Below are 12,887 nucleotides of genomic sequence, written 5' to 3'. Positions count from 1 at the left end.
CCTTTAAACAAAAGCTTACATCTGAATTTTTCTAATCTTATTTCTATTGCACTACATGGTTACCTTGTACTCAGTCATATGCTATTGCAATATTGTCCACTGCAAGTTTCTGTCATACTGGACCCATTTAAAATGCTAACTGTGTGCTAGAAATTCCATCTGGCCTGCACACATCCAGACCTTTTATTAATACCAGGTCCTTTGCCTTTAAAAAATGTCAGACACATTATGTGGAAGCTTTAGCTTCAATGAACTCATGAACTAACATTTTGTATTTTCACCTCCTGTGGTTATATTCTGTAGTAGCCTTGTTTTAATGTGCTACATTCTCCATCAATGGATCAATTAATTTGAACAAAGGAAATAAAACGGAAAACCCATAATGACCATTAACCCAAAACACAACTGAAATACAGTTTTGTATTTCTTTTGATAATGCACGACAATCCTCTTCAGAAGGAATGGTGGAATCATTAATCACTAATTACACTGAAGATTGCGCACAAGTGTGAACAATTACCTGTACTATAACCCAAACTTCAACAGGGCAGGACACCAGATCATCATTTCCACACCTCACTAACACGTGAGAAGCGGTGCTTGGGAAAGATGTGAGCTTTGTGTCTATGTTTTCCTAATTATTTAAATTTATAGATATTTACAGATTTTGCAAGAAGATTTAAAAGTATTCTCACAAAAAATAAACCTTCCTGTGACAATACAAATGCATAGTTTTGAATTTCAAAATTCTGGTGATTGTATGAATGCTAGATAATGTAACCAGTCAGGAAAACTCTTTTCTTTTATGCCACCTGAAGTTAAATACTGTAACAAAAGATGAAGTACTAGTTAGAAAATTGAATTTGGTAAAGAAAAATACTGATTTATAACAAAATGGTGGTCTGCCTTGGAAACTTACCAATTTATCATCCTGGACAATTTTATTGAAAAAAGTATAGTTGTGTAAAATCTTATCATAACAGTAGATGTCTTTTATTCACTGTTGCAGTATTCTTCACTAAAGGGAACCCCTGCCCAGGACAGTCCAACATCTGGCCAGTATACCAAGGGAGCATACGTGTGACATACGATGTCCTTATAAACAAAAAGGGAGGAACAGACACCCTTCTAACTGTTCAGATTAAGGGCCAAAAGGAGGACAGTCTTCCAAGAACAATGTTGCAAGGAAGCCAAAGCTACAGGCTCAAGTCAATTTGTCAAGAACAAAGTTAAGGTCCATGGAAGAAGGAATAGGCTTCCTGGGAGGCCTAATATGAAGGACGCCTTTTAGAAACCGTTTGACCACAAACCTAGAGACAAAAGGAGGAGTCAAAGGCAGGCAAGCAGAAATAGCTAAATGGTGAACTTTAACAGAAGAGGAAGCCAACCCAGAATGGAGCAATTCACACAAATAAGGACTAGAAGAACATTCACAAAAAATGGACCCTGTTTATGAGCAAGGCACCAGACAGAAAATCTCTTCCATTTGGACAGATAAGATTTCCCAGTAGTGGGGTTCCTGGCCTCCTGCAGAACCCATAGTATGTTCTCAGAAAAAAGGTGCTTAAAAGGGATCAAAACACTATCACCCACAGTGTCACCTGAAGAATGGACAAGTGAGGATGGATGAGAGAACCCTTGTCTTGTGTGAGGAGGTCCACCCTGTAAGGTAAGTTACAGTTATTGCCCTTGGCTAGGTGCAAAAGTGGGAACCAATGCTGTCTGGGTCAAAAGGGAGTCACCAACAAGATTTTGGGAAGAGTCCTGTTCCATCTTGAAAAAGGCATAAAGAAATATCCCCTTCCAAGATAACTAGAGGGAGTCCACTTTCTATGCCAGAGGACTGGGAACTCGAGTGCAAAAGAGAGAAAATTATCTGTTTGGGGGAGGCAAAAAGATCTACCCCAGGAGTATCACACTGGTGGACAATGTCCAGAAATACATCTCTGAGAAACATCCACTTGTGAATCGGTGTTATGGACCTGCTCAAAGAGTCTGCCACTCTGTTCTGCTCTAAGGCAATATAAATTGCCTGAAGACTGACCTTATACTGGACGTCTAGATTCCAAACCTGAAGAGCTAGTCTGATAGGAAGTAAGACAGCCCCCCCCCCCTGCTTGTTGATGTACCACATTACTGTGGTATTCTCTGTAAAGATCTTGAGAGGACCTGGGAGAAACAGAGAATGGAAGGCCTGAATAGGAAGAAGGAGTGCTCTCATCTCCTTGAGAGTGATATGGTCTGCCCTCTGATGAAGTGAACAAAAGCTCTGAACCTTCATAGGGCCAAAGCAAGATCCCCACCCCATTTCTGAGGCACCTGAAAAATATTCCTGAGAGGAAAGTGGTGGCAGAAAAGGAAGACCTGGGTTGAGACAGCTGGCGAATCCACCACTGAACCTCTAGCTTGAGGCATGGAAGCAGCAAAGAAATGCAAAAACTTCCTGAAAAGGGGATGAATAGGGATGTCAAGATAGGCATCCTTGAGATCCAGAGAGACTAGGAAGGCTGGGGTTAGAGGAAACAGGGTCTGGAGAGACAACATTCGAAAGTATGGAACTTTCAGAAAGGTGATGAGCTGGGAAAGATCTAGGATGGTTCTCCGGGTGCCTTTTTTCTGGGGACCAAAAACATCCTTGAGTAGATTTTCCCCCTTTGAGGAGCAGACACTATTTGGATAGTGCACATTTAAGTAAAAATATTAAAGCTGTACATTTTAAGAAAAAAAAAGCACTTTTAACCCCCCTCTTCACCCAATTATGTTCATGAAAGCTGACACCTCTGAAATTTATCATTTACAGGAAGAGAATTTTAGGTATAAGAAACATACTAATCTAACTAAGGGGGAAAAGCAGCATTTAGAGCATCTAAGGGAAGATAACACACTTGGGGAGTTATCAAGCATGATACAGGTGGGGGTATTGTGCTTATTTTATAGATTATATTTCAGCTGTGTGTGAAATTTTAGGAGATAGTACACTAACTTCCAGGAACAAAGTTAACATTTGTTTTACTCATTATACCGGAGTGTCACCTCCAGATTCATATGCAGTTAACTCCTGTTGACGCCTCTAGGCATCAAATATTGCTTGTTCATACTTACATCAATAATTCCAAAACCATGCTATGTACAAGGTTTTAAAATATTTCATCTTAAAGCCTACGCAATGGCAAATTCAACTGCATTAACATTTGACCTCTGTCTAATACAGGTAAATTGACATTAACTGTTGTTTTTATGAAATTTATATAGTTATAATTTTCACATTTTTTTTAAATATCTCAACAACTAAGTCACACAGACAGAAATCCTTAGGCCCTTATGAAAGCTCTCCATTAGATGCATAAAATGCTGCTGACAATATGTGTGTAGCTTGAGTGGTTGGTCAGATATTGTAAGTTGTTTACAAAATATTACAAATGCAATAGTTACTGTTACTGTGACTTATAGAATTTGGTTTAAGACCTAGAACTTAAAGAATGCTACCACTATATAAATAGTTTGTGCTGAATAGTTTACCATGTCATAACCCATTTGGTTCCAGAGATATGAACATTTGTTGGAAATATAAGGACATAATTTAATTCTGTCAAAAGGCTTAGGCTCTGCCCATTGGAAGTTACAGTGCAAACTTCCTGAACTCCATTGGAGTGAATGAGTTCAAAAGACAGATTTTATGTTGAATGATTGTCTTATTAATTTGCCTGTGCATCAATGCATGAAGTTTTATTCAATTCCCTCACAAGAATACCTGGTATCTTTGACATTCCGAAGATAGATAAGAATATCAAAGCCCCTCATTTTAGGCCAATAGCTGCTATTCAGTTATCCAAAACCCATCCTTTCCCTTTTTTGTGGATAGGAGATTTAAATCAGTATATGTGCACATTGAGCATATATTAAAGGATACCTGAGATTTTTTTGGCTAGAATTAAACCTCATTTATTTGACGGAGGTGCATTATTTCTTACCATTGATGTGGTAGATTTAATTTTCTACCATTCCTCTATCAGAAGGGTTGGGTCTATATCACATAGTCGAAGTGTCAAAACTTCAACTATGTAAATATTGAACCCAAAAGTTCGAAAACTGAAAACTCCGAACACTCAGAACAGTGATTTTTTTTCCCAGTGAAAAAAATTGCTGTTCCGGTACAAAACACGGAAACACACGAACACTACATACTGTTTCTAATGTGGGGAGCTGTGCCCCTCACACCCCTACTTAAATATACCAACCCTGAGATTGCACCACTGTAGAGGAAATAGCAAAGCTACGGAAACGGCCAACCAAATTCTTTCCCTGGTAAAGAATTTGATGTTCCGCGGCTTCGTTATTTTTAGACTTCCAACTTCCCAATTCAAAATTTTGGTGTTCGGACATTTGTGTGTTTGGACTTATGGTATACACCTGGAAGGGTTTGATTTGTTTGTAGATAGTTTGATTACAGATAGTGTCAAAACTGTTTTGCAGAATAACTTCAGGTTCAGATATATAAACAAACCAATGGCATTTCTATGGGTGCAGCCTGTACACCCATTTACGCTAATTTAGTAATGTATACATGGGAAAGAATATACTTTTTCTCTATGATGCATGAGTTTCTTGTTTATTAATAGTACTACTTCCTATCTTAAGTTTACTTATACTTTTGCTCTTGACAAAATTAATATGGGCATCCTTTTGCTTAAGAATCCTAGTAAATTTGCATCCACCATATATAAACTTTAGAAGTACTCAGAGTGCGGAGAGGAGTGGTGGCAAGCAGAACTGACTCCCGATACCCTTAAACACAAGGATTATAGGTTTGACTAAACCTTTCAACCAAAATTCAAGAAATATTCGTTATTAGTGTTATTGGATTTCAGCTAATAATGCAATACCTTGTATAACGCTGTCTCTAATCCATTCTTAATAATATTACACAATCTCCAAGTTTAAAAATTAACCCATTGTGAAGGGACAGAGAAAGATGAAGAGATAAAGGAACCTGACTTAGAAGAAAAGGAAAAAGATAGTCAGACAGAACCTGGCTTGTCTGGAAAAGGAGGCTTCTGTGTAGTGGGAGTATGAGTAGACTTAACAGGAGGAGCCCTTCCAGAACCCCTTTTACCCTTGGAAGGTGGGCAACACTATCTACAGACAAAGGCAGGTTTGGAAGGGTAATTCCTGTGAAATTTAAGAACAGGAGAAACTGTGTTTCAAATTTTTTATGGCCTTACCCTTCTCTTCAAGAGAATTAAAGCTCTGCAGCTGCAGAACCAGAAAGATTGTTATTGTCAAGAAGAGCATCCATCAATTTAGCCTTAATATCATCAGACAAGGGCTAAAAGCAAAGCCAATAATAGTGCCTCAAGCCATAGCCAAAGGCAGCAGCTCTAGAAGAAGCATCAGAGCTGAGGCTTAATTGCACTAAATGGAATGGCGGGCCACCTGAGAAGAAGACCCTAACAAAGAATGGGCTGAAGCTTTCCCTTCAGATTCTGGAAGATCTGAAGAAATCTGGGTCCTCTTCCTCATAACCATAATCTAAGGAAGAGGGCATCTAGGAGGAAAAGACCAACAATTGTTTATCAGAATCTACTTCCTCATCGGAAGAATCCTGATCCCTAGGCCTGTTAAGGGGAGTAGAAGACCCAGGGTGGCAGGAACAGAGACTCCCTGAGGGGGCTTCAAACCCATAAGAACATTAAACAACCCCTGTGTGAAATCCTGCCATTCATGTTGAGGATCCTTAGGAATAAGAGAAATATGCTTAGTCATCTATTTCCTTTAAAAAGAGAGGTCAGCCCCTAAATATCTTAGCAGGGGTCCCACTGCTGACACTCAGCCAGCATAGTGGGAATCACCCATCTAAAAAGAATCTGCAGAACACCCCTAGGTCCTTCAGATTTAATTAGCCACAATTCCCCCCTGAACATCCAAAATGGATGTTTGCAGAGCCTCTGGGGACATGCAAGTAGCTGGGTCTATGCCTGCCTCTGAAGCAGTCGTGGCAGAGGAATCCAACTGATGAACCAAGTGGTCATCTGGGCTTTCACCAGCGTTGAGAGAGATATCTTGGGGAGGCTGTACAGCAAAAGAATCTGACCAAACTATCTTGGCCTTCTTCACAGACAGCTAACCCTCAGGCTGGGACAATTCCATCATTGTACTCTAAGTCAGCAATTTAAGATGTTGGTTCTGTAGGTAAATAGATAAAGAGGAGAAGTGACTATGCAGAGGTTTAGGGATAAATGCCTGACAAATAGAACACGATGTATGATTTTCTTAGATGCTTCTCATGACCAAAAACTGTTCATGATGGTCCTCGGGGAATCTGTCTCCCTCATTGGCATTTTCCTTTTCTAGATGACATATAATCCAACAAAAACAACAACAAAAAATAAGATAAGGAAAAACTCCAATGGGGCACTTATCTGAAAACAGCTTGGCAACCAGCAGACAAAAGTGCATTCAGACTGACAATCCGAGATGACATTCAGACTGGTGGCAAAGTTCTGATGTGTAGACATCTGTACATCACCTTTATGCCTTACACCATGACATACAATCTCCATAAAACAACCTAAGGCTGTGGTATACTGGTCCTTGGCAGGGGATCCCTTTAGTGAAAAATACTGTAACAGTAACATAGAAGGACATTAATAATTACCCTTTTGGCTGCAGCTGGCTGAATAAAAATCTAAAATATGAAAGTAAAACCACCACTGATGGCAGACACTATCAGAATCAATAACAACTCGATTATTATTTCAATACTCTTGAAATTGACATTATGATCAAAACAGTTCTCACTTAATGATATAACACACACAAACACTTCTACAATACATTGCAATAGTATCAATTTAAATTTCTGATAAAGCTGAGAAAACTTTGGCATTACAGTGACACTATCTTAAAGAGCACAGTTTTAACATGCTGTGTAGAACAATGTGCTCATTCAGCCCCAGGGGTGAATTTAGAAAAAGCTGTCATGTTAATTCTTAAAATTCTTTGAAGGCATCATAACTACTTCTTGTTTCATTTCAATGCTATCAGAGTAAACATATATCTTCATGTTCAGCTAATAAAGCTTTGTTGCTAACAATTCAAAAAGCATTTAAAATGTTTGTAAACTGAACATTTTATTGGTTTAACCTATATATAAAAACTTTCAAATCTTGGGCATTTAGGCAAATATTCTGCGGTTACATTTTTTCTTACATAGCAAATGTGGTTCAGTTATGTACAAAAAGTAGTGGATCCTCACTAATGAGATTGTGTGTTCACATTTGTACACATTAAATAACTGTACTTCTGTATTGTCATTTCTTTTCAGTAGCCACAATGCCTTCTAACAACATTTCACAGTCCAAGATAAGCAGTTACAAACTGACTTTCTGAATCAAAGTCAGTTTTTCAAATGCAAGGGTCATGCTTTGAGTTCATGGTAAAAGCATGGTTAAGAGCTGCAGGAACTGGTAAGGAGTGTTGCCATCTTCTACATTTTCAAGATCATCAAGGTCATTTCCAGTTTCCAGCTTCATTTCCAAGACTTTACTGATACCAAATTATACATGGAGTTTCAAGGTCATTTCCAATTTCCAGCTTCATTTCCAAGACTTTACTGATACCAAATTATACATGGAGTAAAGACCTTGCATTTCTTCTTTTACCATATAAAAACTTGACAAAAACAATCACGGTATTAAAATTGTTTATCAGCAATCTAAAACGTATAGGATTTTAGCTGACATTAAATGTTAAACAGAGTTAAGAGACAAGGCTAACCCTCCATTGACTTCCATCTCAACTACTTCCTAAACATACTGAAATAAGATTTGTTAAAAAGGCCGACACTTCATTTTTACTAAAGCTTGTCTTGCAAGAAGAGGAAATTATTAAAGTCCCTGCAATTCCAGGAAAGGTTTTAAGTGCAATCCCTTTATTTGGTTTCTTGTCAGATATTGTGGGGTAATATACGCCTACATTCTGTGCCATAAGGGATCCCATCCTCTTTTTTTGTCTACATTTGCAAGTCAGGTAACTCCAATAAATCCCAAAGGACAAAGCATTAGCATCACTAGTTCAAAAAGTTAACTAGAGAGAAATGTATTATGCAATACCTATTCCTCCTCCAGAACAAGATTCCTTGGTAAGTCGAGTGATACTCTTTAGCATCCTTCAAATTAATCCCAAATGAATGGATGGGTACCCATAAATTTACTCCATGACTAACATGAGAAGTATGGCTTTAGGGTGGGTCCTGGCAAGGTGTTTATTTCTTTACGATTCAATTGCTTTGTATTTCCTGTGAAAGAGAAACTGGAGATGTGACGATTCCTTAACATATGTGCGTGCAGACAAAGGTGAAGACATGGTGTTAGGAAACAAACTGGATTACTTAGATGCTACGCTATTGTTGGATGAACAGACTTAAAATTAACAGTGGACATTGATCCTGCATACAAATATATCTATAATCATAGTGATGATTTTGAGATATTCCATTTCTATGTATTTACAAGATTTTCTGTAAGCACCTTGTCCTAAGTTGGGTGCTATTTGGGATTCCAAAAGTTCAAAGACTTTTGATAACCCATTCATCCCTACTGTGCCTGCATCAGGCTCTGGATTATAACCTATTAGACTATGATATGCCCCCCACACCAAAAAAAAAAAAAACTTAAAGGTTTCATGGGACTACCTTATAAAAGAATTTGTTGAATATGTTAGATCATATTAAAGTAACAGAGGTGATAATGAAGCCTTGCTAGAAATTTAAAAATGGGGTTTGACAGCTTGTGCTGAATACCACTAGCTCTATCCTGGCTAACTGATTATATCATCTATATATTCTGTATCGATTATGTCATCTATATAATCTATATCAATTATGTCATCTATATAATATGGCAAAACTATCTTAAGATAATGCCATTACAACCTAACACGCTTTCATATAAAGTTTGAATGTTTTATATTGACTTTGTAATTTTCCTTACAAGAGTGTAATTCACTAACTTCACTTATGAAATGTTATATCTCTAAGTGTGGATAACATGGTCACATGGTGTATTTTTCAGTATTTAAATAGAATTATGTAGTTTCCTGTGTGAGATAAATGTGATTTCCAGTGTAATAAAATGTATTAGTGTCTTCCACCAATGGTGGCTCAATTTCATATATTTTAAAAAGGTTGAAAATGGTGATGACCAAATGGACTATGTGCAGATGTGTATAGATTTAAATTTGAGTGTGAACATTTGGAACTGAGATCATCTCCTTTAAGGGAATAGAATGCAACATTAATGAAATTAAAGAAAGGTAACTGCTGAAGACACAAATTTCAAAGGAAAGACTGACAACACCCAGTTATGTATACCCTACATAAAGTACAGAAATCATTAGTCATCCTCCAAGCTGACCAATCATTTCTACATTCCAGAGGTGTGCCTTTTATTAGTCATCCTCCAAGCTGACCAAACATTTCTACATTCCAGAAGTATGCCTTTTATTAGTCATCCTACAAGCTGACCAGTCACTTCCATATTCCAGAGGTATGCCTTTTATTAGTCATCCTCCAAGATGACCAATCATTTCTATATTCCAGAGGTATGCCTTTTATTAGTCATCCTCCAAGCCAACCAATCATTTCTACATTCCAGAGGTATACCTTTTAAAACAGTAGCTTCTGTACCATTTAAATTTGCTTGCACCCAGAGTGATGAACAAACTGAGTATTATCTGAGCTGTATGTCTCTAGGTGTAAGCTTTCTGTAGCTAAATCATTAGCATTTAAAGCTTTGTAACTGATATAAAACAGTTTGTAACTGAAAGCATGTTTTGTTGTGTACACCAATCACCAAAGGTGCTTAAGTGACAACATGGGTTTTACTGAAAGGTGATGGATATAAAATTACAAGTTAGTATTAAACAAATGTGGGGGCAGAACAAACTGAGTATTATCTGTGTTGTGCTTTTTTTAGTTTGGTAGGAGATTCTTTTTACAACAGGATTTAGCACTATGGTCGAACTATATCCCAATGTTTTTTTATTGGATTTGAATAGCTGCATGCATAATAATTTTCAAAATGTTTTGTATGAAATATACATAGATTTACTATTTGCACAAGAAAGGACTATGATTTTGAGTTTAAGTTGTTCCAAAATATATTGGGTCTTATTCAAATTGTATGAAAATTTTAAACCATGTTAAAACTCTCTCAGGATGTGAGCCTAAGCTGTATGTATACAGTGCAGTGATTACACTCAGATCAGGAAAATAACTGATAACATTCCTAGCAGAAAAGCATCTTAACAGTACATAGGGCTGCTTAAAAGGTTGTGGAGCACATCTAAACACTATTAAGAGTCTTGTATGAGGGGCCAGCAGCAGATAGTGCCAACTATCAGCAACAGAAGGTTAAACAGCTTTTAAGAGCTGTTAGGACTTCCCTGCCACATTATAAACTAAGTGTCCAACTGCTTTTAAAGTTTTTTAGTTCTACTAAGTAGCACACAGAATGCCAATAAAGCATTTAGCTATAAGGCTTTAAAAGCAAATACAATTTCATGCTCTTACACTTTTCTCTGTAACTGGTAGTTGATGCAGTAGATACAAACTCCATGCACTACAAAGAATTACAACTGTGTCAGCGATATCCCTTTATTATTAAGTGTCACCTCTCAAGCTTTGCTCAAGGATAATTTCTTGGTAACCATGATGAGAACACACAAGCTAGCTATGACTGGAACCCCAGTCACTATCCTCTCTATGGAACATACAAGCTAGCTACGATTGGAACCCAGTCACTATCCCCTATTATCAGTGGTTCTCAACCACTGGACCACAGACTGGTACTTGGCCCTGGATCATTTGGTACTGGACTGCACAGAAACTTTTAGGCATTGAGTGAAACAAAGTGAATGTGTGTATGTATGTATATGAGTGTGTTTGTTTGTCTACATGTGTGAATCAATGCATGCATGAAAGCAGATTGTGCGTGTGTGAAAGCAGAAGAGACTTTGCATGTGTATGAGAGAGTGAACAGTGAAACTGATAGAGCTATTATTTTACATTTGCTAAGCAGTGCATTTGCTGTTTAGTGAGTGTAAAATAAAAAGCTGAAACAGAAGTGCGTGCGTGTGTGTGCGTGTGCGTGTGTGTGTGTGTGTGTGTGTGTGTGTGTATTTGTGTGTGTGTGTGCATGTGTGTTTCTGCCTGAATGTGTGAGTGAATGCATGCATGAAAGCAGAACAGACTACATGTGTGTGGGTGTGTATATGCGTGAGACAGAGTGAAGAGTGAGAGAGATCTCTGGCAGCAGCAGCATCCATTAAGATGTTTGCGTACCTCTCGACCATACCTCTCAAACTCTCGCACAACAAATCTGCACAGAGCAGAGCCACAAATAGGGATGGATTTTAAATATTGCTCTTATTAACTTGGAAAGTTGCTAGATTAAGAAAAGGGTTTCCATTAGGTTTATTTCTTGACCACACCTCTCAACCTCTTGCACAACAAATCTGGACAAAGTCACAAATAATAGGGACATAATTTAAATATTGCTCTTATAAACTTAGAAAGTTGCTAGAATGAGCACTAAAAACACTGCTTCCATTTCTGACATCCTTTAATCAAAGAACCTCAGTCCTCACCACTGGCAACAGTGGTGGGTGTACACTGGGAGGATGACAAGTACACACACAGTATTTCCAGATGCAGCTTTCTGCATCAAGTGAAATTTCCCCTAAGAGCACACAGAGACCACAGCCAGTCCAGGACTGGTTTCTCCCTCTTTCTCTAGATCAATAAGGCTACTCACTGGCACAACTAGAGGATTGAGATCTCAGCTGAGTGGCCAAGCCAATACCTCCAGCACTCTCTCTGTCCCACCATTGTTTTGTGTCCCTTCCCAAGTAACTGACATACACACACTCTTCGAGGTTTGATTTACACACACACACACACACACACACACACACACACACACACACACACACACACACACACACACACCTGGAAAATGCTGGCACAGGTTTACTAGCTATGCCCCCCTTTTCCCCAGACTATAAGGTAGTTATCACTGCCACCAGCCAGCTCCTTATCAACTATTTTAAGGCCCTTAACAAAGGGTGCCCACTCAGTGTGTAATGTTACTATTAATACAAATGTTAGTTTGACACAGGGCAAGGCTTTTAGGAGTGGCTCATACAGTATCACCAAATAAATATGCAAGTACTCTCAGAACTTAAACATCTCTACACAGATCATCTGCAATGAAATGTTTAAATATAATTAATAATAAATAAAAGAACAATACAATACTGAATATATATTCACAGTGACATCAGAGTTCAAAATCACATGAAATAGTTAAAACATTGCAGGACAGTCTCAAATAAATAAAGAAAAATATCTAAACTAAGCTTTGCTATATTCCTGACTGTATCTAAGAGAGTAACTATACCTTAGAAACTTACAGAGCAAGGCAGATGTGGTGAATGGATCTTCTGGTGATAATGGTGATTATGGTAGTGATAATATAGTCAACCATTCACCAAGTACAGTAGACTTCCAATCAACTTCATTAGATAATAAAGAAGTTAAGGACTGCAATACTACCTTCATTACCACTTTTAATGTTAGCAGCGTTATGGTCTCAAACATTTTATATAAGAATTGGAACCTTTTACGTTCTGACACGAAGTAAGGAACAAACATTACTTTTTAAAGAAAAATTCAATTGTAATTCAAAATCAATAGTTTACCTAGCTAAGTGTGCAACATGTGCAGCATTTTATATAGGAAAGACGGAGCATAGACTCTGAGACCGTATATATGAACATCTTTATGCAATTGACCATCAAAAGACTGAGAACGCGTTAACCAAACGCAC

Source organism: Protopterus annectens, chromosome 4.part1 (genome assembly GCF_019279795.1).
Source record: "Protopterus annectens isolate FY-2018-M chromosome 4.part1, PAN1.0, whole genome shotgun sequence".
Taxonomy (NCBI): domain Eukaryota; kingdom Metazoa; phylum Chordata; order Ceratodontiformes; family Protopteridae; genus Protopterus; species Protopterus annectens.
Note: the sequence above shows the minus strand (reverse complement) of the source record.